This window comes from Rosa rugosa, chromosome 7 (assembly GCF_958449725.1).
Source record: "Rosa rugosa chromosome 7, drRosRugo1.1, whole genome shotgun sequence".
NCBI lineage: Eukaryota > Viridiplantae > Streptophyta > Magnoliopsida > Rosales > Rosaceae > Rosa > Rosa rugosa.
Genome location: NC_084826.1, coordinates 3,698,631 through 3,725,427, shown reverse-complemented (window position 1 = coordinate 3,725,427; position 26,797 = coordinate 3,698,631). Strand labels below are relative to the sequence as shown.

Below are 26,797 nucleotides of genomic sequence, written 5' to 3'. Positions count from 1 at the left end.
GTCATACCCAAAAACAATATATGAACTCACTCACAAATATTGTTTGCATCACAACAATTCTACCAATACATATATGTTTCCGACATATGTAAATATTCAATTCAATAATCCACATACCACAATGCCACACCATCCATATATACATTCCACATAAATATATATATACGTAATTATCCGCTCAGGGATAATCACTAATACCAACTATAGTCCACACAATAAAATCGTGAAATTCATTTTTATAGTTTAAATACATTTTACTTACCTATGGACCGTAGTTGATCAAGCCCATATGATTTAAAACAAATATTTATTTCATAAATATTTTCACACAATTACGACAAAATAAAGTAATTAAATTTATTCGGTTCGTAATATGAACCACGTGAGGTTTACTCACCTCTGATCCAGCTGCGTCTTCTTAACAGCTCAATTAACAATCTCACGAATCGTCCGCCAAATAAATCCATCGATCACCTAATCCAATAATGATCTTAACTTAGCCAACAACTCAAAAGCACACATATACGGGAATCTGACGGTCGGATTCTAACTTATATAAAAATCCGACGGATGGATTCTCACAAATCGCCTCCCGAATCACCATTTCTCAATTATACGAAGATCCAACGGTCGGATCTTCGTCCGTGACCACACAAAGTCATCGGGACAGTCATACGATCAACATATCAAATCTACAATTCCATCAGACGGTCTGATCTTCACAGATCACAAATCGAACGATCGAAACTTAAAAATTCATAACTTAATCATACGATATCCAAAAATTACGTGTAATATACCAAAATGATCGTATTGAAATATAGAATCTGAAAATGTACAGAAACCATATTTTTGATCCCCGGAGGTGGCCGGAAAGGGCCGCCGGAGTTAGTGGCAGAGCCGCCGCCGACCACCGCCAATGGTGTCGGGGCCGGGCTGCTCTTCTTCCTCTCATCATGCTTAACAAAAAACTCTAAAGGCTTGCTATCAGAAAACATCAAGAAGAGGTCGAAAATTACCAAACTCAGTCACGGTGGCCGGAATTTTTCCAGAATCCGGCGAGAGCTCCGATCAGCGTGAAAACGTCCACCACTCGCTTCGATTCCTTCTGGAGACTGGTTCAGAATCTCAAGGCGAGTTCATCAAGCCAAGAATCACAAAGAAAGGTGGCCGGAAACTCAAGATATCGGCGTTGACTCAAAATCGGGCTTAAATCGGAACAAGCTTTCCGCCGCCGCTACAGGCCGCGCCGCCATGAAAGGCTGCCACAGACAGGTGCGCAAGGACCATACGAAGCCAATGGAAGAAGTTTGGTGAGGATCGGTGGCCGGAGGAGGAAGATATGGCCGGACGAAAAATCAAGGCGATTTCCGGCCGAGAGCGTTTTCTGCAGCAGATTTTCCATTTTTGGAAAATCTGTTTTTATTTTTGGAAATTTCCAAAAATGGAAGCTTTATACCAAATTGGAAACTTTTTCAAAAAAATCATAACTAATTCATACGAACTCCGATTTTTGCGTTCCACATATGCACGCGATCGTATCGACGAGCTCTACAACTTTCATGAAGGAAGTTTTCCCAAATTCTGTATGTATAAAAAGTCACTTTTTGAGACCCCCTAAATAACGTTCGTTTTCGAAAATTAAATCGTTCGAACTAATTCCACAACTTCTTCAAGCCTCGTACTCGCTCCCACAATGGTGAAATCATTTCTAAAAATCCACGGAATTAAATTTGAATTTTTTTCGGGGTATTACAGAAATAGAAAGACAAGAAAGATCATGAATGACTCTGATTTGGGTAGCCCGAAAGTGAGGAGAACGATAGAGGAGAAGGGGAGAAACAATAAAAAAAATAAAATGACGGATGACCTGAGTCTGTCAGATGAAACCAAGAATTGTCATCCACGGTGGATCTGAAGGATGGGTTGAAGAGGATGAGATCTGCATTTTGTATCCGTTGGAGCTCCACGGTGGATTTTGACACCACCGTTGGAGATGCTCTTAGTCAGTCAACAAAAACTCATCGTTCAACATAGAAAAACTGCACGAACATTTTCAGTTTCTTTTCCTTCAGATATTATCTCACTAAGTAACTATGACAGAACCCGACCCGAATTTCATCCCGAAACTCTAACCGAGCTTGTGGGGCCCACTTTAGTGATAAAGTAATCTGGGTTTCATATTCAAAATCAATTAGTAATAGATGAAGTGTCAAACCTTTATAAACTCATGGACAATGTAATATCTTACGTCTAATCAAAGCAATAACAACATCATCTTCATCTATATCTTTCTGTTAGTTCTTCTTCTTCTTCTCAAAACCCTTATAAATCCATGGGTAATGTCCCATTTTTTTCTCATGTGGGATGTATATATTCTCAACACGCCCCCGCACGTGTGACGAATTTTCAAGCCATACACGTAACAACCTTTGGGTGACGTGGAGCCCGTGTGGCCGTTAGGCATACACACGTGGGATAACTTGGCTCTGATACCATGATAAAGTAATATGAGGTTCACATCCAAAATCAATTGGCAATTGATGGAGTGACAAAATCATGGGCAAAGTCCAATTTTTCCCCATGTGGAATGTATATTCTCAACATGCACTTAGGTGAAATTTTACCGAAAAATCAGCAGAACTTCCCCTAAAACGAACTACCCAGAGTTTACAAAACCTGGACATGAGCAAAACTAATCTCACAACTATATATACAGTCCAAATATTTACATTTCAGGTATAATTTACATTCCGAAATACAATTCCACCTTAACCTTGTCAAGGCATTCGAATTCTCAAGTATTAACATTTCCCCAATTTAAACTGGTTATGAGAGCAGTTCTACGTAATTAAGCCGATATCATACAAAGGTAGGTTAAGTGATAACCTACGATCAAAACGGATGCGCTGGATCCTAAGCCTTAATTTCCTAGATGAAACCTCAGCAAAATCTGAAATCTGGGCATTTAGAAAACCAAAGGGCCTAGGGGCAAACATTTAAGAACGTTAGATTGAGTGGACAAAAATAAAGTAATTTATGAAGATAACTAATTGGATGCTTTCCCATTTTCTCGTTATTTAAATCCAGCATGCAGTGTAATCATAAAATATCTCCCAATTTCGTTTCCTTTAAAATCAACTTTCCGTGAAAAACATTCGATGACTAGAGAGGGCTGCTGACTAGTCATCTCATGCCATCTGGAGGGGACTGCCGCCCAGATGACGCATCGGAGGGGGCTGCCGACTGGAATTTAGGAGACAGTGGTTAGAGGGGACTGCTAACTAACTAACTCATGCCATCTGGTGGGGACTGCCGACCAGATGACGCACCAGAGGGGACTACCGACTAGGTAATGTACGCATGAGCTGAAAAGTAGCCTCCTTGTCAACACATTCCTTTTTAAAAAAATTCTTTCAACAGAAATCACATTTAAAACAATTAATTATTTTCAATTCACAAAATTTAATCCCATACTCGAAAATCCAGACTGCATGCATAATTTAATTGAAACAAAGGTCCACTCACAGGTAAGCCTCGCTGTTAATCCTGCTACCTGCTAGTGTCTTCCTCGCTCGAGGGCTCAGTACGTCTTGTAATATTTTTGGCAGCATATAAATAACTATAAGAAGGGAATAATCTAAAATCGACAATTACTCCCTCGAAATTAACAATTCATTTACTCAACAATTTCTCTCAAATTCGACTCTTCCAATTTAGAATTTATAAGATTCGAATTCGGAACTCTTAACGGTTTCAACATCCTGAAATCCTCTTTAACCTTCTCAAGTCCCCTTTCAACATCTTAATCAATTCAATTTCAATTTCTCAACAACAATTATAACCAATAAATTAGAAATAAATTCTCTTTCCAATTCTCCAAATTCTGTCTTAATATTCTTTGATCCACTTTCAACTTCTCCGACTTCTCAACAATTACAACTCAAAACCAACCACAATAACAATTACTTTAACCAAGAATTTCAATCTTAATATTCTTAAAACAATATCTAACATCAAATTTCTGTGAAATCAAAGATAACCAATAACTCCCATACACTAGGTATAATTCAAAAACTAAAACAAAGCATTTTTGAGTGGCTGCACGCGCCACAAGGAGCCACCACCAGTGGCGTCACGTGCACCGCATCAACTCCCACATCCGGCGACTCAACTTACACCAATAGCATCTCTACAACAAGCCCAACAATATCTATACCTGCAACAACCAACAATTCCAATCGGTTTGGCCGAAAAATCAATCCAAAAACCAAGAACCGGAGAGCTATTGTTCACGTTCACGGTTCACCTTCGATTCTTCCTCCACCAGCCATATCAAGCTACAAAAAGTTATGGATGATGATTAACATTAGGCCTGGGCTCGGGTCGGGCCGGGCTCGGATTTTGCTAGAACCGAGACCGAGGCTGAAGTAATCGGTCTGGGCCGGTTCGGTCTATTTAAGATGTAAGAACTGACAGGAGCCCAACCCGTTATGTTTAGTGTCGGCTTTTCGGGCTTTTCGATCCGAAACCTTAGTGGGTAAGGTTGAAGAAGACAGCAGTCCTAAAGCCAAGCCACTGCTTCAGCTTCTTCGTTCGAGCAGATCTGTCGGCTGCGGCAGCCGGAGCTTCTCCGGCGACTTTCAACTGGTTTCTGCGATTGCACTCTCAGAAGGGTCGAGTCTCAAAGAGAAAGCAAGCCAAAGATTCATCATCATCAGCAGCTCGCAACGGCGCCGAGAGTGTCAAATGTGGTGGGCTTTTCAGGGGGTTCATGATGATTTCATCTTCTTCATCCTCTTCGTCTTCCTCGTATTGGGTCTCATTCTCGAATTGAAATTGTCACGCCCCGAATTTTGAATAATAAATTCAAATCCGAAACATGAATAATTACAATTACAAAATCCAAATCTCGAAACTTCGAGTTCATTATTACAATCCACTCTCACAAGCAATATTGTAAAGCTCAAATGAGCATAACACACCTCGCAACTTACAATTGCTGTAAAACTCTAACAATTGCTTTAACCGCACGATCACCGTCCTGGTTCTCCTGTCCTGTAGGATTACCCGCTACACAATTTGAATAGTGTACCGGGAGTTGCAACAACACAAAACCCGGTAAGCTTTTGACAGCTAGTATGAGTAAACAAGAAAGAACTGTTGATTTATTAAATTACAAGACCACCACAAACCCACGTTACTTTCTCACTCTCATATATATATATATAGACACTTATGAGTTACTCTCAATTTCCCCCATAAGGTCACTCAATATTTGGCAGACAGACTAGAGCTCTAACTGATCGTTTCCACCTACCCGGCGCGAGAGCGTGGTTCACGATTTAATACTATTCAGTTCCACCTACCCGGCGCGAGAGCGTGGTTCGCTGATAGTATGCTATGGTCACCCCGTGACCTATTGATCTCCACAGATCACAACAATTTATTGTTCCTCAACAATAAAACTCAACATCTCTCTCAATATATTGTTTCACAACAATAAACTCAATACCCCTCACAATATATTGTTTCTCAAAAATAAACTCAATACCCCTCACAATATATTGTTTCACAACAATAAACTCAATACCCCTCACAATATATTGTTTCTCAACAATAAACTCAATACCCCTCACAATATATTGTTTCTCAACAATAAACTCAACACAACTCCAACAATACATATTATTTCACGTAATAATATATATACAGACATTCACACAGGAATGTCTAATACACCAACAATAGTTCATATGATTGCAAAATAAAGCAATTAAATATATTGGGTTCGTAATATGAACCACGTGAGGTTTACTCACCTCCAATTCCAGCTGCGTCTTCTAAAAGCAACATATCCATCTGAATCGTCCACCAACTCGATTCGTCAATCACCTAATCAGATACTATCTTGACTTAGTAAATTACTCATAAACCACACATATACTGAAATCCAACGGTCGGATTCTAATTATATGATGATCCGACGGTCGAATCTTAATTTAATGATGATCCAACGGTCAGATCCTCACGGATCGCCCTTAGGATCATCCTCCAAAATTATAATGAAGATCCAACGGTTAGATCTTCTCGAATCATCCTTACAAACATCTCCACAAAATTATATGAAAATCTGACGGTCGGATTCTCACGAATCGCCTTCCGAATCACCATTTCTCAATTATACGAAGATCCAACGGTCGGATCTTCGCCCATGACCACACAAAGCCACTGGGACAGTCATAAGATCATCATATCAAAACTACAAGTCCATCTGACGGTCCTAACTTCACATATCACAAATCTAACGATCGAAATCGATCGAAACTTAAAAATTCATAACTTCATCATACGATATCCAAAAATTGCGCATAATATATCAAAATGATCGTATTGAAATATAGAATCTGAAAATGTACAGAAACCATATTTTTGATCCCCGGAGGTGGCCGGAAAGGGCCGCCGGAGTTAGTGGCAGAGCCGCCGCCGACCACCACCAATGGTGTCGGGGCCGGGCTGCTCTTCTTCCTCTCATCATGCTTAACAACTTTCATAACTAGCATGAAGTCTGAAAATGACCGGAAGGGGTCGAAAATTACCTTGAACAGTATGAAGGTGGCCGGAATTTTCCAGAAACCGGCGAGAAACTGTAGAAAACGGTGAGCTCCAATTCGACGTAAAAACGTCAATTTAAGGCTTCGATTCCTTCTGAAGAGTTGTTAAGAAACTCAAGAAGAACTCACTGGTTCAAGAATCACAGAAAAATATGGTCTGTAGCTCGAGATATACCGATCGAAAGCTTCGGTGGTCGGAAAAATTCCAGAATTTTGCAGAATCCGGCAAGGCTCGATTTCGACGTCAAAGCTTCAATTTCAGGCCTCGATGCCTTCTAGAGAGTTGTTAATAACATCAAGGGGAACCCACTGGAAAAAGAATCAATCAAAACGATGCACTACAGCTCGAGATATACCGATCGAAAGATTTTCGTTTCGGATTGAAAACTTACCGAGCTCCGACGAACGTGAAACCGGTCACTCTAGGTGCAATCCTCCTAGTATGATGATCAGCAGGTTGAGGGGAGTTCATGGAGCCAAGGATCGGAAGTTTTGGTGGCCGGAGCTAGGAGAAAACCGGCGTTGACCAAAATCGAGCTTAAATAGGACCGGGCTTGCCGCCGCCGCTACAGGCCGCGCCGCCGTGAAAGGCTGCCACAGACAGGTGCGCAAGGACCATACGAAGCCAATGGAAGAAGTTTGGTGAGGATCGGTGGCCGGAGGAGGAAGAAATCGTCGATCGAAGTTTTGGAGGCGATTTCCGGCGGGGAACTAAAATCGCAGCAGATTTTCCAATTTTGGAAAAATCTGTTTTTATTTTTGGAAATTTCCAAAAATGGAAGCTTTATACTAAATTGGAAACTTTTTCAAAAAATCATAACTAATTCATACGAACTCCGATTTTTGCGTTCCGCATATGCACGCGATCGTATCGACGAGCTCTACAACTTTCATGAAGAAAGTTTTCCCAAATTTTGAACGTATAAAAAGTCAACTTTCGCGAGCCCCTAAATAACGTTCGTTTTTTCGAAAATTAATCGTTCGAACTAATTCCACAACTTCTCCAAGCCTCGTACTCGCTCCCACTATCGTGAAATCATTTCTAAAAATCCACGGAATTTAATTTGGATTTTTCGGGTATTACAGAAATGAATGGAATCGGAATCGGATTCAGAACTTGAACTTTGGGAAGAAGTTTGTGTTGATGCCATTAAATTTGGGATGAAATGAACTGGGTTTTAGGTTTTCAAATTGAATAATCGGGGATTTGGGAAGAACTAGGGCCTGAGATGGTTTAGAGAGAGAGAGAGCGAAAGAGAGAGAGAGGCTGAGAGCCAGAGATGGTTCGATCATGTGGCATACTGATATGATAAGCTATATAATAAGCCCATTCTTTAATAATTAGAGAGTGGGAGACAAAGCAAAAAAGGGAAAACAAGATTCTTATTTCATGAGACAAAGTGGGGACGAAGTGTGGGCTTGGTCTGACTACTTTGGGTTTTTTTTTTTTTTTAATATATTATAATAACACCCAATAATAGAGGGAAAAGTGGCAAATGATGGGAAAATGGGCCAGTTCGGGCTTTCGGTCTCTGCATATTTGAGGCCCAAGACCGAACCGAGAAAATATATTCGGGTCGGGTCCTAGACCGAACCAAGAATTTCAAAGTCAGAACTGAACTAAATTGGGCTTTTTTGCACGGTTCGGGTCGGGTCTTCGGTTTTTCGGGTCCGGACGCCCACCCCTAATTAGCATCGCCCCAGCAACCAAATCCCTAAAGAAATCCGCCCGGAAACCGAAGATTGAAACAAATCTCTGATTTCCCATTTCTGGAAATTTCTCTTCGAATCTTAACATTCAAAGCTACCCAAGGTGAAAAACTTACATGATTAGAACGAGGAGGAAGAGAGGAACGTTTTATGGCCGGTGGCGAGTCTGGCGGTGGGCTTCCGGCGAAGAAATCGCAGGAGATCAGGTTCTGGGTTTGTGCGACGAAAATGAAGGGGAATGTCACGCCCCGAATTTTGAATAACAAATTCAAATCCGAAAACATGAAACTCAACTAACCTGTTCAAATGCTCAGAATTTTTTTTTTAATTAAACCAAGCATAAAACCACACGTATTTCAATTCTCAGAGTTTACACATAAACCGAATATCAATTCAATATGTAAACACACTCACCAACTCACTACACAGCGGAAGACTACAACTATAAGCACTTTCTACGCCCCCGTTCCCGGAAAGTCCACCTTGGCTTCGATGATGAATAATCAATATTCTAACCTGTAGGATTATCCGCTACACCGTTTGAATAGTGTACCGGGATTGCAACAACACAAAACCCGGTAAGCTTTTGACAGCCCGTATGAGTAAAAGAAAGAATGGTTGATTTATTATAACACAATACTTTTAACTCAAGTAACAACCAAAAATTTCAACATCCACAAGAAAACCACAATCTCAATAATCGATCACCAAAATCATTAACTCCAAATCATTTGAAATCTCAAACAAAAGATCAAATGAATCACTCATCTCTCCTCTTGACAAGATGCATTTATCCCCACAATACGGAATAATATTTCTCAACTTTCTACGAGTCTCACCCATCACTGCACTCCCCAATTAAACTAATAAGAACATTAATCATGCATAGAAAATTAATTCAGGAAATAACCAACACGCATAAAATCAGAAGTCATAGTAATCCCTGCATATAATTTAGTTCAGGAGATTACATTAAAATCAAACAATAAAATGAAAACGAGAAATAAACGGGAAATCGAACCATAAAAATGATCAAGGAAAATAAATAGAGATAATAAACAATATAACCGAAAAAGAAGAAAAGAGAAGAAAAATAGAAATTTAAACAAAAGAGTTAACAAGGAAATAAATTAAAGACATCATCAACACACACAAATAAATCCATCCAAAACTCAACACCTTTTACCAAAAGGACTCTTACAAGTCACATCGTGACAAAATCATAAGAAATGTTAACCTTACAAATCATTATGAAAATCCGGTCCAACCTGGACACGTTGGCAGACAGACTAGAGCTCTAACTGATCGAAATCACTAACCGGGCCAAAGGCGTAATTACGATATATTGCCTGAGGATGCAACCTGCAAACCCCGGATCTTTAGGCCAACCTGACCCTTAGATCAAAACATTTAAGCGAGTTGCACTGGACCCAAAATGTTAAAACAAATCAAACGGAGAAATCATAACCTGTGACTCTCAAATCCTCAGACCACCGGTCGTCAGATTAAAACATTTAAAATGGTCATACCGGACCTGAAAATGTTTCCCAACCCAAAAGGAGAAATCACAACCTGCAACTCCCCAAATCCTCAAACATTTTTCAAAACAATAGAAATACCATTTCCCACGACATATTGTTTCCCGAAAAGTCATACCCAAAAACAATATATGAACTCACTCACAAATATTGTTTGCATCACAACAATTCTACCAATACATATATGTTTCCGACATATGTAAATATTCAATTCAATAATCCACATACCACAATGCCACACCATCCATATATACATTCCACATAAATATATATATACGTAATTATCCGCTCAGGGATAATCACTAATACCAACTATAGTCCACACAATAAAATCGTGAAATTCATTTTTATAGTTTAAATACATTTTACTTACCTATGGACCGTAGTTGATCAAGCCCATATGATTTAAAACAAATATTTATTTCATAAATATTTTCACACAATTACGACAAAATAAAGTAATTAAATTTATTCGGTTCGTAATATGAACCACGTGAGGTTTACTCACCTCGATATTTCCGCTGCGTCTTCAATTCAACACAATACACACCGAAACCGCTCACCCAAGGGAGACCGTCAATCACCTAATCAAACATGACCTTAACTTAGCCAACAACTCAAAAACATACTCAAACGACAATCCAACGGTCAGATTCTAATTTAATGATGATCCAACGGTCGGATCGAAATTATACGATGATCCAACGGTCGGATCCTCACGGATCGCCCTCAGGATCATCCTCCAAAATTATCACGAAGATCCAACGGTCGGATCTTCCTGAATCGTCCTTACAAAAATCTCCACAAAATTATACGAAAATCTGACGGTCGGATTCTCACGAATAGCTTTCCGAATCACCATTTCTCAATTATACGAAGATCCAACGGTCGGATCTTCGCCCGTGACCACACAAAGTCATCGGGACAGTCATACGATCAACATATTAAAATTTGAAGCAAAACCGACGGTCAGATCTTTGCAGATCGTAAACCGAAAGTAATGCATAAAAACCGAAACCCTAGCATGCATCAACTTTCTCCAAAATGACCTTATAATATATCCAAACGACCGTATCGATGCGTAGATGAATAAACTGAAAACAAAACACCAAAATATGGCTGGACGCGCCACCACGCGCCGCCACAAGCTACTGGTCAACCGGTGGTCAACGGCGGCAGTCAACGCCGGGTCAACCACCTCCGATGCAAAAGTCGTCAACTACAAACTTCTTCAAAATAAAAGGGTGATCAACTTTCATACCTGGAGCTAAGTCTGGTTCGGCCTAGATCGTCCTAGATCATGCTTGGAAGTTGGATTAATCTGGGCCGTCTGATCAGATTTCCAGATTGAATCAGGGACGTCGAATTTTTAATTCGTGATCCTTCACTCTACACTCAAAATCGTCGTGCAAGGAGGATATGAGGATGATCAGGGGGAGGAGGAGATCACGAAAATAGGAAGGATCGGCCGAGGAGACGCCGGAAAACTGGTTCTCCGGTCGGGTCGGTTTCGCACGGCTGGGCTCCTTCGATCCAGCTTTGGCGACGACGGCGGGGCAAGCGGAGGGCACCAGGCAGCTGGGCGGCTTGCGGCGATCATAGTGAGTGCCGGGTCGTGGCCGGAGAACGCCGGAGGAGAGAGATGGGGCCGGGTCGGGTCAGCGGGTCGGCCGGCCTGGGAAGGGTTTTCGAGCGAGAGAGAGAGAGAACCGGGGGCTGTTCCGCAAAAAACCAATTTTTCTGTCCTTAATGACAGAATTTGGATTTTTTGACTATTTATAGAAAAATCTCAATTTTCAAATATTCATAACGTATTCATACGAACTCCGAATATTGCGTTCCACATATGCACAAGATCGTATCGACAAGCTCTACAACTTTCATGAAGGAAGTTTTCCCAAATTTTGAACGTATAAAAAGTCAACTTTCGCGAGCCCCTAAATAACGTTCGTTTTCGAAAATTAATCGTTCGAACTAATTCCACAACTTCTCCGAGCCTTGTACTCGCTCCCACTATCGTGAAATCATTTCTAAAAAATCCACGGAATTTAATTTGGATTTTTCGGGGTATTACAGGGAAGGGGGCTGGATCGGGTTCTCCCGATTTGACTCTTCCTCTCTCTCCTTCTTTTCCCCTTTCCACAAATAGAAAGCCATTTAAAACCCCAAAAACAAGAATAGTAACTTTTATTTTTATTTTTTTAATTACAACTTTTCCATCGTAACTCCGATTTAAGTAAACTATGTGTCTACGAACTCGGTTTAATGTGTTCTATGGCATTCACAAGGAAATTTCCAAAATTATCGGACCAAAGAAAAGTCAACTCTTCGTCCAACAAACGGTAAAACGAAACTCACGAACTAAAAACCCCCTTTACTGACGGTAACTAATAATAAGTTTAAGATTCTGGGGTACGGGCTATTACACACTACATCTATGCAGTACAGCTGTATAGACAGAGAAGAAACTCGGATCGATTCTGCGCAAGATTTGATGTCAAAATTTGTAGAAATTTCATTGTAAAACTTGCAGAAAAGTCTGTGAATTGGCTTGATCAGTGCCGATTGGAAGTTTAGGACGATGTTCATAACTTTACCTTCAGATTCAGTCTTGAAGCTGATACGGTGATACCCATCATGTTGTAGTTTCCAATTCTTTGGTGTAGCCAGAAGGCCAGACCGCTAATTTGTAAAAATGGATTTTGACTAAATTAAAAATATATTTTTGCATGAACGTACGATTACGCCCCAGTTCGCTCATTGCCTCAGTTCACTCATTGCCTTTTCTAGAGCTCAACTGTACGTTGTGGGATTTTTGGCCCAAATCCAGTTGCTTATACGTACGTCGAAAGACTGATCTTGAACTTGAGACTTCATTAATTTCACCAAATCTCAAATAACGGTTAATTAGATGATCGATTGCACGAGGTGTTACTTTGATTACTTTCCCAGCATTTGATTATCAGGTAAAAGCATAAACGTACAACAGGTATGAAGTTTATAATTTCAAATAAAAAGAGCGTTCTGTCCGAAATGAAGTGTTTAATTTCAGCTAGCTAGCTATCCTTGTTATTAAACTTGTTTAGTTCAATGGATAACTACATACACTGCCAAACAAAATGAATAAAACAAGTCCAAATATTTGCCCTTCGAACTTCCTTCTCAAAGTTTAAATATTTGTCAGAGACTAGTTTTTTCACAGCAAGAGACAAACACAAAGAAAAGAAATCGTAGGGGATATAAGCACCGGCGAAATCATAACGAGATGAAACTAGCGCAGGCAGAGATGCAGTAGCAGCATCTTTTGGGCATACGCTTCTCTCACGAACACAAGATATACTTCATCTAACCAATAGCCAGTGGCCCATTAACTGGCCCAACCCAGTAAACCGTCGTTGTCCAAATATACTTCATCTAACCAATAGCCAGTGGCCCATTAACTAGCTCAACCAGTCAACCGTCGTACACATGTAGAACAATCTGGAACAATTCAACTGTTAGAAACTTATATCACTCAAGATTGGCTATACGCTTCTACGAGGAAAGTAGAGCTTTCCCAATTTACGGCTCAAGAGAAGCTTATGCGAACCATCATCACCACAAACAAAACAGGTAGTCTGACTGTTTCATACCAAGTTAACGCGGGATTATGCATCATTATCATCATTATTCTATATATAAAGGGTGAGTGTTACTGTTACACTATTGCTAAGAAGCGGAAAATCCGTGTTTGTCCTCACTGTTCGAGGAGAATATCAGGTTGGTGGAAAAGTCATTTTTGTCCATACTTTTCTCAACGATCGGGTTTGGAGCCGAGTGGCTCACATCAAGATCAAAAAAAGCGAAAGAAGAGAGAAGAAGAAAAGAGGGATAGAAGAGAGGGGAATCTTGCAGCGAGTCTGGAAGGTCAAAAAAAAGGAGAGGAAGAGAAAAGAAAGACAAGCAAAATAGAGGAAAGGAGAAGATCTCGGCGAGAATAGACCGGTTGCAAGGTATTTCTGAGAATTGGGTTTGTGGTTTTGTTCTTGATTGTTTTGAATCGTTTTGAATCGTTTTGTGTTTTTTGTTTTTGGGTTTTTTCTTCATTTGTTAAATGTTTTTGGGAGGATAGTTGTTTTTGGATATTTTGAATGAACTGGAGGATGGTAAGGTTTTGTTATTTGGTGAATTCATCTGTGTAAGTGAGGGTTTTGTTTATGAGGGTACAACTACATTTAGTTTGTGGTTTTGGTGAATAGACAGTCTAGGAGGTTGAAAAAAGGAGAGGAAGAGAATCAAGATCAAGATCATACCATTAGTTCAAAATCGGTGATCAAAATCAACTACGGTGAACAGCGGGTAAGAGTTTAGTTTTCTAGAATCAAGATCAACATCATACTTCTTCACTTTCTGTTCACATATCCAAAGTTATTGCGTTTGATTTTGACCATATTGTTATCTTTCTGAAAATGATTGATCTGAAATCCCTTTTTTTTGTTGTTCGCAGTCTCTATCAAAGTTCAAACACTGAGGTCAAAAGAGGGGCCGACGAATTAATTTGTCTTCGTTTTGGAAGAGGTATATCGCATATTCTTGAGTTATAACATCGATTGGTATGAGTTTAATATCTTTACCTTGATAACAATTCGTTTCTGAAATTTGCAATTTGTCAAAACCGAAACCTCTGTTGTTTCCCTCTTTCGTTGATTAAACATGAATTGATTTAATTATTCATATCCAGCTGAATTCAAAAGTTTTTATTCTTTTTTACTAAATATACTATATTCCGTTGGTTTAAGTTTTGATGAGTTTAGGTATGAGAGAAAATAGATTCATATATAGCTTTGTTGAAATTTTGATACAAGTTTTAAACAAATTTACAATTTTTAGGTTTTGATTAGTGTGTTGTTAAGTTTAAAGGTTGGTATGGTCTTGGATATAATAGATATAAGGTGTAAGTGGATGTGAAATTACATTAGCAGCTAAATCAGATTTGATGTCATAATGGTTTACAGTTGCTTCATTATGTTCAATTGATGCTGAGAAACAACTATTATATAACAACATGTAGTTCTGTTCTGTTTAACAGGTCTGGATCTTTAGATCCAACCTTCATTTGACATGTAGTTCTGTTCTATGTTTTCTTACTTTAAACTCTCTCTCTTTAAATACTTTCTGATATAATTGGTTCATGTTCATAGATAAACTACTTGCTAATATGAATCCATATAAAAGATTCAGTCCTTGACATATATAACAAATGTTGAAAAAACAAAAAAATGAAAGTAAAAGCAATAACAAATATCAAACTCTTTCCCATGAAAAATAGTCCTGAGAAACAACTATTATATGCTGAAGATTCTATTATCATCATTTATTAGCTATATTGACTATATGAAAGTATAAGTGTGTTTCACAATTTTTCAAGCTTTTTGGTTTGTGAATATAAAATTTCTCATCATATCAAGGTTCACTGATTGAATTATTCAATATATGCAGGAAATCAATGTGTAGTTTTTCGTGACATTCGTAACTGTTCTTACTCATTATATAACTAAAAATATTATAATCCAGATGAATCTGCAAGTTTGATATTAGACAAAAACACAATACAGTTAAGAGTAAGATATAATAGTTCATTTGAGGATGATTTGCTTTTTGGTTGAAATAATGTTCAAAGTTGTTTTTCCTTTTCTACTAGCTCTGAGTTTCTTTATGGCTGTCAGTCGAGGATAATTTGCTTTTTGCTTTCTACTCATAAACAAAATTAAGCTAAACATAAGCTATAACAAAGACTCATGATAATAAGCTTGGCATATGTAGTAATCCATTTATACAAAGTATAATAACCTCTGTACACAAATGTTTTCTTTTATTAAATCCATGTAATATAATGACTGCTTATTTGCTTTTCTTTTTATGTAGGGAGAAAAGGGTCAGTGTATTTGCGCGTTCGGGAAATCTCCATCAAATGTAGCTATCAAGCTGTGAGATATAGGCGTAGAAGCGTAGCATCAACTGTCCGATCTCACTGCCCATCTAATGCTTATTTTGCTGGGTATTCTTGGATTGCATTAAAAATGCGTTATTTGTCCTTTTGCAGAGTTATAGAAGTTCTTTGAATGAAGGCCACTCAATTGCAATGGGCATTGGATGGAGGAGTTTGTGTGTGTAGTAAAGCACTGGAATTTCTATCTGGGTTAGTGATTTTTTGAGTCACTTTGTGAAAAATGAAACAAAGCTTTAGTCTTTCAGTTCCACTTTATGATGTCAAAATGTTGTAGTTATGTACCAATTTGGTCCTTTGTTCAGTGGATTGAGAGGCCACAAATGTGACCATGGCCATTTGTCTTCTTTTTTTTTTCCTCTCTTTTTTCGGTTAACATGAAGAGAGAAAAGGCTGAGTGTTTTTGGGTTCCTCCTAATAATCAGGAGACGAAGAAGAGGATGAAAAGCAGCAATATCATTGTTCAGAGAGCCAAAAGTTTGAGGAACAAATTTTGTCTTCTTGGTGCCTTTTCTTGGATACGGACTATGATCTGGCTTTAAATCATGGTCCATTCTCAACCTGATAAGCAACCATTCTCTATAAGGTGATCATTTGATTTCCGGTTTTTGGTTTCCGATTATATTTCATCATCTTTGTTTAAGTTTTGTTGTATGTTTTCATGTGTAATTGGACAATTCTAGAATTAATGGTCACCGCCTCATTTAATTCATTCTTGGAGGTACTACTTGATTATTAACTAAGATTCCTTTTGCTACTGTCTTGCTATTTCAAAATTTACATGACAGATTTTGTCTGAGCATTTTCATTGTAATTTCACATCCCTTGGATTTTCAATTAATGCCATAGAGATTGTTAATAAACTTGAGCTTGAGCTTCATTGAGTTGCTTTGTCCCTTGAACCGTTCTCTATTTTGTTTTGATAACCATTTCATCCATATGAATGTCTACAGAGTATGAGCAAGGTCCTTTTACATCAATATTGCATTCAAATAGGAAACGTCCTTTTACAATCAGGACAATATTGCAGTTTCTTCATATCTTTCAGCATTGATACAGAATACTGTTTTGATTTGGGAATCAGGAGTTGCTCTTTACCTCTTTAATTTTTTGTTTTTATTTTTTTTTCTGTAGTTCTTCCTAAAAATCTTATTTGTGACATTGGTGATTCTTTGATGAATGTTAAATCTATCAAAAAGGTAAGCATCTTTCTGGTAGTTGAATGTCTTTGGTTGTAATTTCACTTGAGTTCTGCTAAAACCCTTCAAATTTTTCTTGGTTCCAGCTCTCTCTTTCTCGCTGCCAACTTCACAGTATACAGTCTTCACTCAAGTCATCTGTTGAACTGAAATGCTTATATAGCTGTTTTTACCCCAATTCGTTAGTTCTTTCTACTTTGTTTGTACAAATAAGCATATCTTTTGTCTTACTTTTTGTTTTGTGGAATTTCTGAAGTGCAGGGTTTAGAAAATCAGATTAAGTTATAGGTGTTCTTCAGATTAAGTTTTTGATTGGATTTTTCGACTTCGGATGACAACCCTTGCAAATGCAATTGAAGAGATGTTAGGTACGTCCATTCTGTTGCTATATTGACTGATAAGAGATTGCTTGCTTGACCTTACGGTTTTAACACTTCTTACTGTATAATTGTCTCATAATCTGGAGGTAGCATACGTCCTAATTAATACTTTGACATTTTTCATATACTGCTTAGCATATTGTGTACACACATAATATTTGTGTATTTACTTCCTTTGTTTGCCTCTTAGAATATCAAAGATAATTTAATTTGAATATAAACATTGATAAATGCTGTGCACTTCAGTAGTTGGGTTGTGTATATGCTGTTTTATTTGTTAATGAGGAGGAATGCCATTTTATTATGGGAACTGGACAGTATATTGAATCCAAGTACTTCCTTTGTTTGCCTCTTAGAATATCAAACAAATATGATAAATGTTTGGCTGTAATTTTTATTTGGAGGATAACCCTTGGATTGGTAGTGCACTGATCATCTTAAAAGCCAAGTAATGCCAAGACTAACAGAGGAGCTATATCTCTTACGTGAAAATCACTAAGAAACAAATTCTCAGACAAATTCAACATGCTTTGGTCTTTCATTTTTGTTTCCTATACAAAAATATCTTTTGTTCTGTATAAGTTCAATGCTCTTTCTCCACTGCAGATTGCTCAGAACTCATTGGTAGAAGACTCATCGAAGCGGCCAAAATAAGAGCTGAAAGTTACAGTGGAGGAATAAAACATGACTTAAGTGTGGCAATAGCCCTTACCCGATGACAGAATTTCCATCACCTGAAGCTTTAAAACAACAGATTATTATCTCAACCGAACCACCAAAAGTTGGCGAAGGTAATGACAAGGATTCATCTGAAAAACTGGAAAAGGGTGAGCTGAGCAATACAGTTTATGTTCTCCCCAATTTTGTTTTTCAGTGTGTGCTTCTTTACATTACTTCTTTTAATCGGTACAGAGTGACAGTGGTAGATAAACTGAGAACAAAACTGCAGCTGACATCAAACCTATCCAGTACGAACTCTGAAGCACCTATCCATTATGGTGTGGAACATAAAAAAATTTATGCTGGAAAAAACATAGGATGGTTTGGAATAGGCTCTAGAGGTTGGTGAAAAAGTAAGACGTCTTATTTTGAGTAAGCCTTTTGTTATATGTGTTCTCTAGCAGTTGTCATGATGTAATGATTCTGATACTTTTGTTATATGTGTTGTGTTATAATCTCTAGGTTCACACAGGAACATTCTAAGGACTTACCCCAAAGAAAATGTTGGATGGATGCTTGGAGCTCAAATGGTTGTGTCTAATATGCAGGTTAGTTTTGCAGTTTCATGAAAACTTATTGGAACCTAATAATATGTCAATGACCTTGATCGATAAGAAATATAACCCGATCCCTGCATTTAAAATTTTATGACAGGGATGTGACAAAGCACGATGGTTGATGTATGGGATGTTTAGAGCCAATGAGAATGCGGTTACTTGAAAAAGCCTGCCTTTTTATGCACAAGGGCTCAAATGATGAGGTAGCCAATTTTTAGAGGAAGAAAGGCGGTTCTATCCAGCATGTCCCACCTGCTCTAAACAAATGAGAAAATAACCACAAAGCCAACGTCTAATCTGCCCTTATCACGTCATGTAGCAGGCTGTTTATAGGTAACACAATCCATTGCCACATCATTGACATTTATGCTTACTCCATACAAAGTTTCAATTATTTTAATTTATAGAACCAAATAATCACTCTTTCTTATTGCAGTAATATATAAGAGAGGGGAGTAGAGTAAGTTCTGAAAAGGTAACTTCATACTTTTTCTTCTCCATTCCTTTTTTCGATCAATTAAATAACTTTGGTCATTTACTTCTGCTCTACTATGTTATATTGCAGGCCAATTCTTAGGTGCGGGTAGCCGCACCACGTGTACGGTGCGGCTGCCCAATCAAATTTAAGAAATTTTTGTCTTTGTTCCGAAATTGTCCCTGATTTTTAAATGTGAGATACCCAAAATACCCCCCTGCTAGGGGAATGATTGGCCTGCCGCACCACGTGTCGGTGCGGCTGCCCCACGCAAGAATCACTCTATATTGCATTACACTTCCATATTGACATTATTACTTATGTTTTCCAATTACAGCAGCTCAACTGAAATTTCAGAGGAGCTATCATCTATTGCAAATACGGATCCGACTTTTGTCACCACTACAAGCCCAAACCATTTGTTGTCAAGCCTGACCATGTTTGCTATATGTACTTGAACACCTGCTCTCAGTAGCATATCTAACTTTGAAATCTGGCCAACTTACCAGATTTTTGAACATGTAAAACAATATATAATATATAATGTAGCAATCTTATATAGACAATGTTTCTAAATTCAGTAGCATTGAATCAAACGATATTGCTCATATTCCCGCAGCATCGCGCGGGCACCCTTTCTAGTATATATAAAGCGTAATACACCAGAATTAATTCGCAAAACAATTAATAATCTTATTAATTAGAGATCGAGTGTTGGAGTTGGGAGAGAAATCCAGAGATTATAAGAACGAACAGACTACGGAGACGTTTGAGAACAAAGAGAAATGGGAGGTTCCGTCTCGAAGAAGCGAGCCGAAGAAAGGTCCAGCAGGCATGGCTATGGTCAAGAATGTTTTGATTATGTTTTCAACTACTTATCCCCACAATCCTCATACTTCGATGGATCAACTGCGGATGCACCTAGCAGTTCTACTTCTTCTGAACCAAGTCTTCATACTGCAATTTCACGGCCCCCGCCGTCTGCTCCACGACTACCAGATGCATACGATGCCAAAGAAGAGCGTCAGATGGATATGGCGATGAGGGCCTCTCTGAAAGCACCAAACTTTCCTAGGGCATTTTCTACCTTGAGCATGAACCCTAGCTATGAATACGATGACGAAGAAGAGCGGCAGATCTGTATGGCGATTAGGGCATCTTCTACCTTGAGCAAGAACCCTAGCTATGGTCATGAATGGTCATCTCGGTTTGATATTGGTAATAGCTCTACTTCTTCCCAGCCAAGACGGTCAATGCCATATGCTCAACAAACTCCAAATCATTCCAGTTGCGAATTAGTGGAATGTGGGATATGTTTGGAAGTTTCAATGCCAGCAATATGTGACCCCTGTGGGCATGTGAGCTGCTACGAGTGTTTGCTACAGATTCAGGGCAGTACTAATCGCTGTCCTCGTTGTCGTCGAGCAATCACCAAAGTGATGAGGATTTATATGTAAATGTGGTTTAAGCCACCTAGGGTTAGACAATAGTATTGTAATAACCTCGTTGGAGGAATAATACGAACCTCGTTGGGAGAATAATACGAACCTCGTTGGAGGAATAATACGAACATTTCACCTCTTCCTTTAGCTTTTCACTCTCCCTTTTGGCTGTCTTGGTCTCTCTCTTTCGTCCCAAGCATAATTGCTTCTCTTTTCTTTTTCTCTGTCACGAGCTCTCTCACTCTCTCTCTCGCTCTCTCGTCCGAAAGCATCCAAGAAACAGAGCAAAATTCTCCAAAACTCATCCTCTATCCACCGACCACAAATCAGCACCAGACCACCTCCCACAACATCACCTTGACCTTACGCAGCTGCCGGTGGCAGCCTTGCACCTCAACACGCCCGGCAGTAGCGGCGGAGGACACGGTTCCGTTTGAACTCAATTTGATTCGATCTCGATATCTTGAGCTACAGGCCGTCAATTCTCTTGATTTTTAGCTCATTGGACTCACCACAACTTTCTGAACAAGCACCAAGAAGGACCAGACCTGGATCGACCATTTTCACGTTCGTCGGAGTTTGACCCGTGGAAATAGAAGAACAAGCTTTCGATCCGGATATCTCGAGCTATAGACCACATTTTTCTGTGATTCTTGGCCTGGTGAGTTCGCCTTGAGGTTCTTAACTACTCTACAGAAGGGATCGAGGCCTGAGGTTGAAGTTTTTACGTCGGAACTCAAGCTCACCGAATTCTGGAATTTTTCCGGCCACCGAAACTTTCGATCAAGATATCTCGAGCTGTAGAGCTTCGTTTTGAGTGATTCCTAACCCAGTGAGTTCGCCTTGAAGTTATAAACAACTCTCTAGAAGGAATCGAAGCCTGAAATTGAATTTTTGACGTCGAAATCAAGCCTTGCCAGATTCTGCAAATTTTCGCCGGATTCTGGAAATTTTCCGGCCACCTCGACTGTTTTAGGTAATTTCAACCACTTCCGGTCATTTTCAGCTTACATGGTAGTTATGAAAGTTGTTAAGCATGATGAGAGGAAGAAGAGCAGCCCGGCCCCGACACCATTGGTGGTGGTCGGCGGCGGCTCTGCCACTAACTCCGGCGGCCCTTTCCGGCCACCTCCGGGGATCAAAAATATGGTTTCTGTACATTTTCAGATTCTATATTTCAATACGATCATTTGATATATCATACGCAATTTTTGGGATATCGTATGATGAAGTTATGAATTTTTAAGTTTCGATCGATTTCGATCGTTAGATTTGTGATATGTGAAGTTAGGACCGTCAGATGGACCTGCAGTTTTGATATGATGATCTTATGACTGTCCCAGTGGCTTTGTGTGGTCATGGGCGAAGATCTGACCGTTGGATCTTCGTATAAATGCAAAACAGTGATTAGGGAGGCGATTCGTGAGAATCCGTCCGTTGGATTTTCGTATAAATTTGTGATGATGTTAGTAAGGACGATTCAGGAAGATCCGACCGTTGGATCTTCGTGATGATTTTTTGAGGGTGATCCTAAAGGCGATCCGTGAGGATCCGACCGTTGGATCATCATTTAATTTCGATCCGACCGTTGGATTGTCGTTTGAGTATGTTTTTGAGCTATTGGCTAAGTTAAGGTCATGTTTGATTAGGTGATTTGTAATAACCGGATTTTTTTATAATTAATCAAAAGCAAGGAACATGATCATTTCATTCTTTACCTTTCATGATGATTGTCGATTAGAGCACTATGAATTGTTGCCGACACTCGATCGACCGACAGCAGAAACTTAATTCCTTTCCTCTCTATTTCTCTCTCGTTCTCTCTCTCGTTTCCTCTCGTCACAGTCGAAGAAACAAAACAGAGCTTTGTTCATCGTGCTGCACCGTCCACCACAGACCACCAAACAACCTCAGACCACCTTCCACGGCTTCGCCTCGACCTTGCGCAGCTACCGGAGGTAACCTTGCGCGGCGGCACGGCCGGCAGCGACGGCGGCGACCCCGAGTCCGGTTTAGCTCGTTTTCGTTCCAAACTCGATATCTCGAGCTACAGAGCACCATTTCACTTGATTCTTGGCTCATTGAGCTCGCCTCATCTTCCTATACAAGCACCAAGAAGGATCGGAACTGGATCGAACGTTTTCACGTTCGTCGGAGCTCGACCCGTGCGGATCGAACAACCAACCTTCGGATCAAGATATCTCGAGCTATACACGATCGTTTCTTGTGATTCTTGGCTTGTTGAGTTCATAAGGAAGTTCTGAACAATTCTCCAGAAGGGATCGAGGCGTGAGGTTGTAATTTTCACGTCGATTTTGGAGCTCGCCGGATTCTGGAAATTTTCCACCACCACCGAAGCTTTTGATAGGTATATCTCGAGTTGTAGTGCATCGTTTTGAGTGATTCTTAAACTGGTAAACTCACCTTGAGTTTCTTAACAACTCTCTAGAAGGAATCGAAGCCTGAAATTGAAGTTTTGACGTCGAAATCAAGCCTTGCCGGATTCTGCAAAATTCTGGAATTTTTCCGACCACCGAAGCTTTCGATCGGTATATCTCGAGCTACAGACCATATTTTTCTGTGATTCTTGAACCAGTGAGTTCTTCTTGAGTTTCTTAACAACTCTTCAGAAGGAATCGAAGCCTTAAATTGACGTTTTTACGTCGAATTGGAGCTCGCCGTTTTCTGCAGTTTCTCGCCGGTTTCTGGAAAATTCCGGCCACCTTCATACTGTTCAAGGTAATTTTCGACCCCTTCCGGTCATTTTCAGACTTCGTGCTAGTTATGAAAGTTGTCAAGCATGATGAGAGGAAGAAGAGCAGCCCGGCCCCGACACCATTGGTGGTGGTCGGCGGCGGCTCTGCCACTAACTCCGGCGGCCCTTTCCGGCCACCTCCGGGGATCAAAAATATGGTTTCTGTACATTTTCAGATTCTATATTTCAATACGATCATTTCGATATATTATACGCAATTTTTGGATATCGTATGATTAAGTTATGAATTTTTAAGTTTAGATCGATTTCGATCGTTAGATTTGTGATCTGTGAAGTTAGTACCGTCAGATGGACTTGTAGTTTTGATATGATGATCTTATGACAGTCCCAGTGGCTTTGTGTAGTCATGGGCGAAGATCCGACCGTTGGATCTTCGTATAAATGCAAAACAGTGATTAGGAAGGCGATCCGTGAGGATCCGACCGTTGGATCATCATTTAATTTCAATCCGACCGTTGGATTGTCGTTTGATTATGTTTTTGAGTTATTTGCTAAGTTAAGGTCATGTTTGATTAGGTGATCGACGGTTTGATTTGGCGGACGATTCGTGAAATTGTATTTTGAGCTGTTAAGAAGACGCAGCGGGAATTTAGAGGTGAGTAAACCTCACGTGGTTCATATTACGAACCGAATAAATTTAATTACCTTATTTTGTCGTAATTGCGTGAAAATATTTATGAAATAAATATTTGTTTTAAAATCATATGGACTTGATCAACTACGGTCCATGGGTAAGTAAAATGATTTTTACTATACAAATGAATTTCTCGGTTTATTGCATGTGAACTATAGTTGGTATTAGTGATTATCCCTGAGCGGATAATTACGTATATATATATTTACGTGATTATATGTGAATGGTGTGACATTGAAGAGTGTGGAATTGGGATGATTAAATTATCATGAATTGACATGTAACTTACCATATTTATATGTGATGAACATGATTGATGAGTTCTTGTTAATATTCATGATTTACATTGGAGGATGTATAGAGTTAGAGAATGTAGGATTCTGAGGATGAGGTGTCCGAAGTTCGACGGTTAAGGATAACCGGAGTGTTTGTGTACTGAGGACGGGGATGTCCAAGGTGCGACGGTTTATTATTAACCGAAGTTGTGTGCTGAGGACGGGGATGTCCAAAGCGCGACGGTTTATTATTAACCGAAGTATATGGTGCTGAGGACGGGGATGTCCAAAGCGCGACGGTTATAGTGTTAACCGAAGTATTTTTGCCGTTGCTTGACCCTAGGCCAAGGTGTCAGAGGTAACGAGGCAGTTAGAGCTCTAACGTGTTATGGGATGGGACCAAAGTGGTGACAGTGTTGTGAGATAGGACCAAAAATGGTGATAGTGTTGTGTGATAAGACCAAAGTGGTGATATTGAATGGGTTTGACGTTTGCGTCGTGGATGTTGAGATTGTTGGTTGTGTTGTTGAGTTATAAGAATTGTAATTTAAAATCAACAGTTCTTTCTTGTTTACTCATACTGGCTGTAAAAAGCTTACCGGGTTTTGTGTTGTTGCAACTCCCGGTACACTATTCAAATTTTGTAGCGGGAAATCCTACAGGTCAGGAGAACCAGGACGGTGATCGGGCTGCTTAGAGTAGTGTTATGTGAATTACAGCATTATATTGTGAGGTTTGTTATGCTCATTTAGAGCTTTGCAATTTTACTTTGTAAGAGTGAATTGTAATAATTAACTCGAGGTTTTCGAGTTTTTGTGTTGAGTGGCGAGTGGTGTGTTTGTTTGTGAGAAAAAAATTCAGAACGTATTTGTATTAATTGTTTATTCATGTTTCGGATTTGAATTGGTTATTCAAAATTCGGGGCGTGACAGTTTGGTATCAGAGCGTAAGGTACATATTTGGTGATAATCAGTACCTCCCGAGTGATGGCCCGTCTGCAGCGGATCCCCATCATATACTCTTCGGTACTGGTATAATCATTGGGTATGTCTTAGTATGGGGTCTAGACAACGTGTAAGTCCGTAGGACGGTAGAGTTGTCTACTAAGTTCGTATTAGAATAAGTTTAGTTTCCGCGAGTTGTGATCTTCGAGGAATAGGAACCTCTGGATTTAACTCTGATGAGTCGGTGAGGTAGAGGTCGAGTCTGATGTAGGGACAGGATCTTTCTATGGAGACAGTTGAGGATGAGGTGGAGGCATTAGAGGTTGAGTTGCCTAGTCTACCTGTAGTTGATGTGATGGATGTTATTCTTGGGTTGAAATGGTGAAAGAGATTAAGACCCTAGGAATAGTTGAAAAGAGAATTGATCTCACCAACTCAAGATGATAGGAGTGTGAGAGATTATGAGACAGAATTCTCAAGACTATATTGGTGTACGAGTGTAGTGATGTAATTTGGGAGATACTTATGTTACCTTTAATAAGGGTAGTATGTTAAGTGATCATGGCATAGGTTGACTTTGTAAGTGAAGTGGTGGAGTTTGTGTAGCTTCTTTGAGTTATAACCTTTGAGGAATGGGAACCTTTGGATTAAACTCTGGTGGAGTTATTGAGGATGGTTTCCACGAAAAACAGTATCCTTATGTGCATTGTAGTCGTTGGTTGTTGGGGTCATGGTGTTTGACCAATGCTTGTATCTAAAGTCGTTACGAGTATTTGACTAGTAGTTGTGATACTTTCCATTAGTTGGATATGCAGATGTTTTGAGTTGAAGAATACTTAGCAGTTATTGGTTGCTTAGTGATGGAATTATGTTATAATGGAGCATTCATTCATGCTCAGTTGTTTGGTGTTTAGGATAGCTACTATATATTAGCTAAATGTCGGGGTGTGGTTTGAGGTCTGCGGATGGTATTGGAAATTATTGTGGAGTGCTGCTTCACTGACTATTGTTGAGTAGTGATGCATAATTCGTTGTTACTATGATGGATTTTGTGTATGGTTGACTTATGGAAAGATTGATATGACCTCGTGATAGGATTGACTGTGAAGAGACATTGTGTTGATGTATGAGCTTAGGTAATAACGTTGTTTTCAACTCTAGGAGTGCTAGGGTTGTATAACTAATTTATGAGGCCAGATACTGTTGTGAGGACAGATTATGGATTATGACGTGGTTAGTGTGAAGTGCTATAATCACAGAATTTTGACCACTAGATGTTGACTTACCACCAAATGAGCAGTGAGGTGATTCGTGGGTGAGATACTGAGTGTTGTACCAGTATCGATTAGTGGATGCTAAGATGGTACATATTGCTTGTTGAAGCAATTGATAGATGGAATGATCGAGATTTTTTTTAGAGTTGTAAGTGTAACTCTAAAGATGTGGGTTTTTCCTAACTAACTCAGGAAGTGTTTAGCTTTATTAATCCCTAATTCTAGCGACAAAATTATTGTGTTTGGTTTGACTCAGAGGATACTAGCTTGACC

General features: G+C 39.4%; 2 long non-coding RNA genes across 2 annotated transcripts in view; one reads left to right on the top strand and one right to left on the bottom strand.

Moving 5' to 3' along the window:
- Window positions 1–25,969, top strand: part of LOC133719708 (uncharacterized) — a 51,114-nt gene extending 25,145 nt beyond the window's left edge. Inside the window, exon 3 of the long non-coding RNA XR_009851399.1 lies at window positions 24,954–25,969. This is a non-coding gene — a long non-coding RNA (uncharacterized LOC133719708). The remainder of the gene's footprint in view (window positions 1–24,953) is intronic.
- On the bottom strand, window positions 4,841–7,612 carry LOC133723713 (uncharacterized). Its single transcript, XR_009853208.1, has 4 exons — window positions 7,007–7,612; window positions 6,600–6,923; window positions 5,823–5,895; window positions 4,841–5,073 (listed from the first exon to the last, which is right to left on the bottom strand). It is a non-coding gene; the product is annotated as an uncharacterized LOC133723713 (long non-coding RNA).
- Window positions 25,970–26,797: the final 828 nt, after the last annotated feature.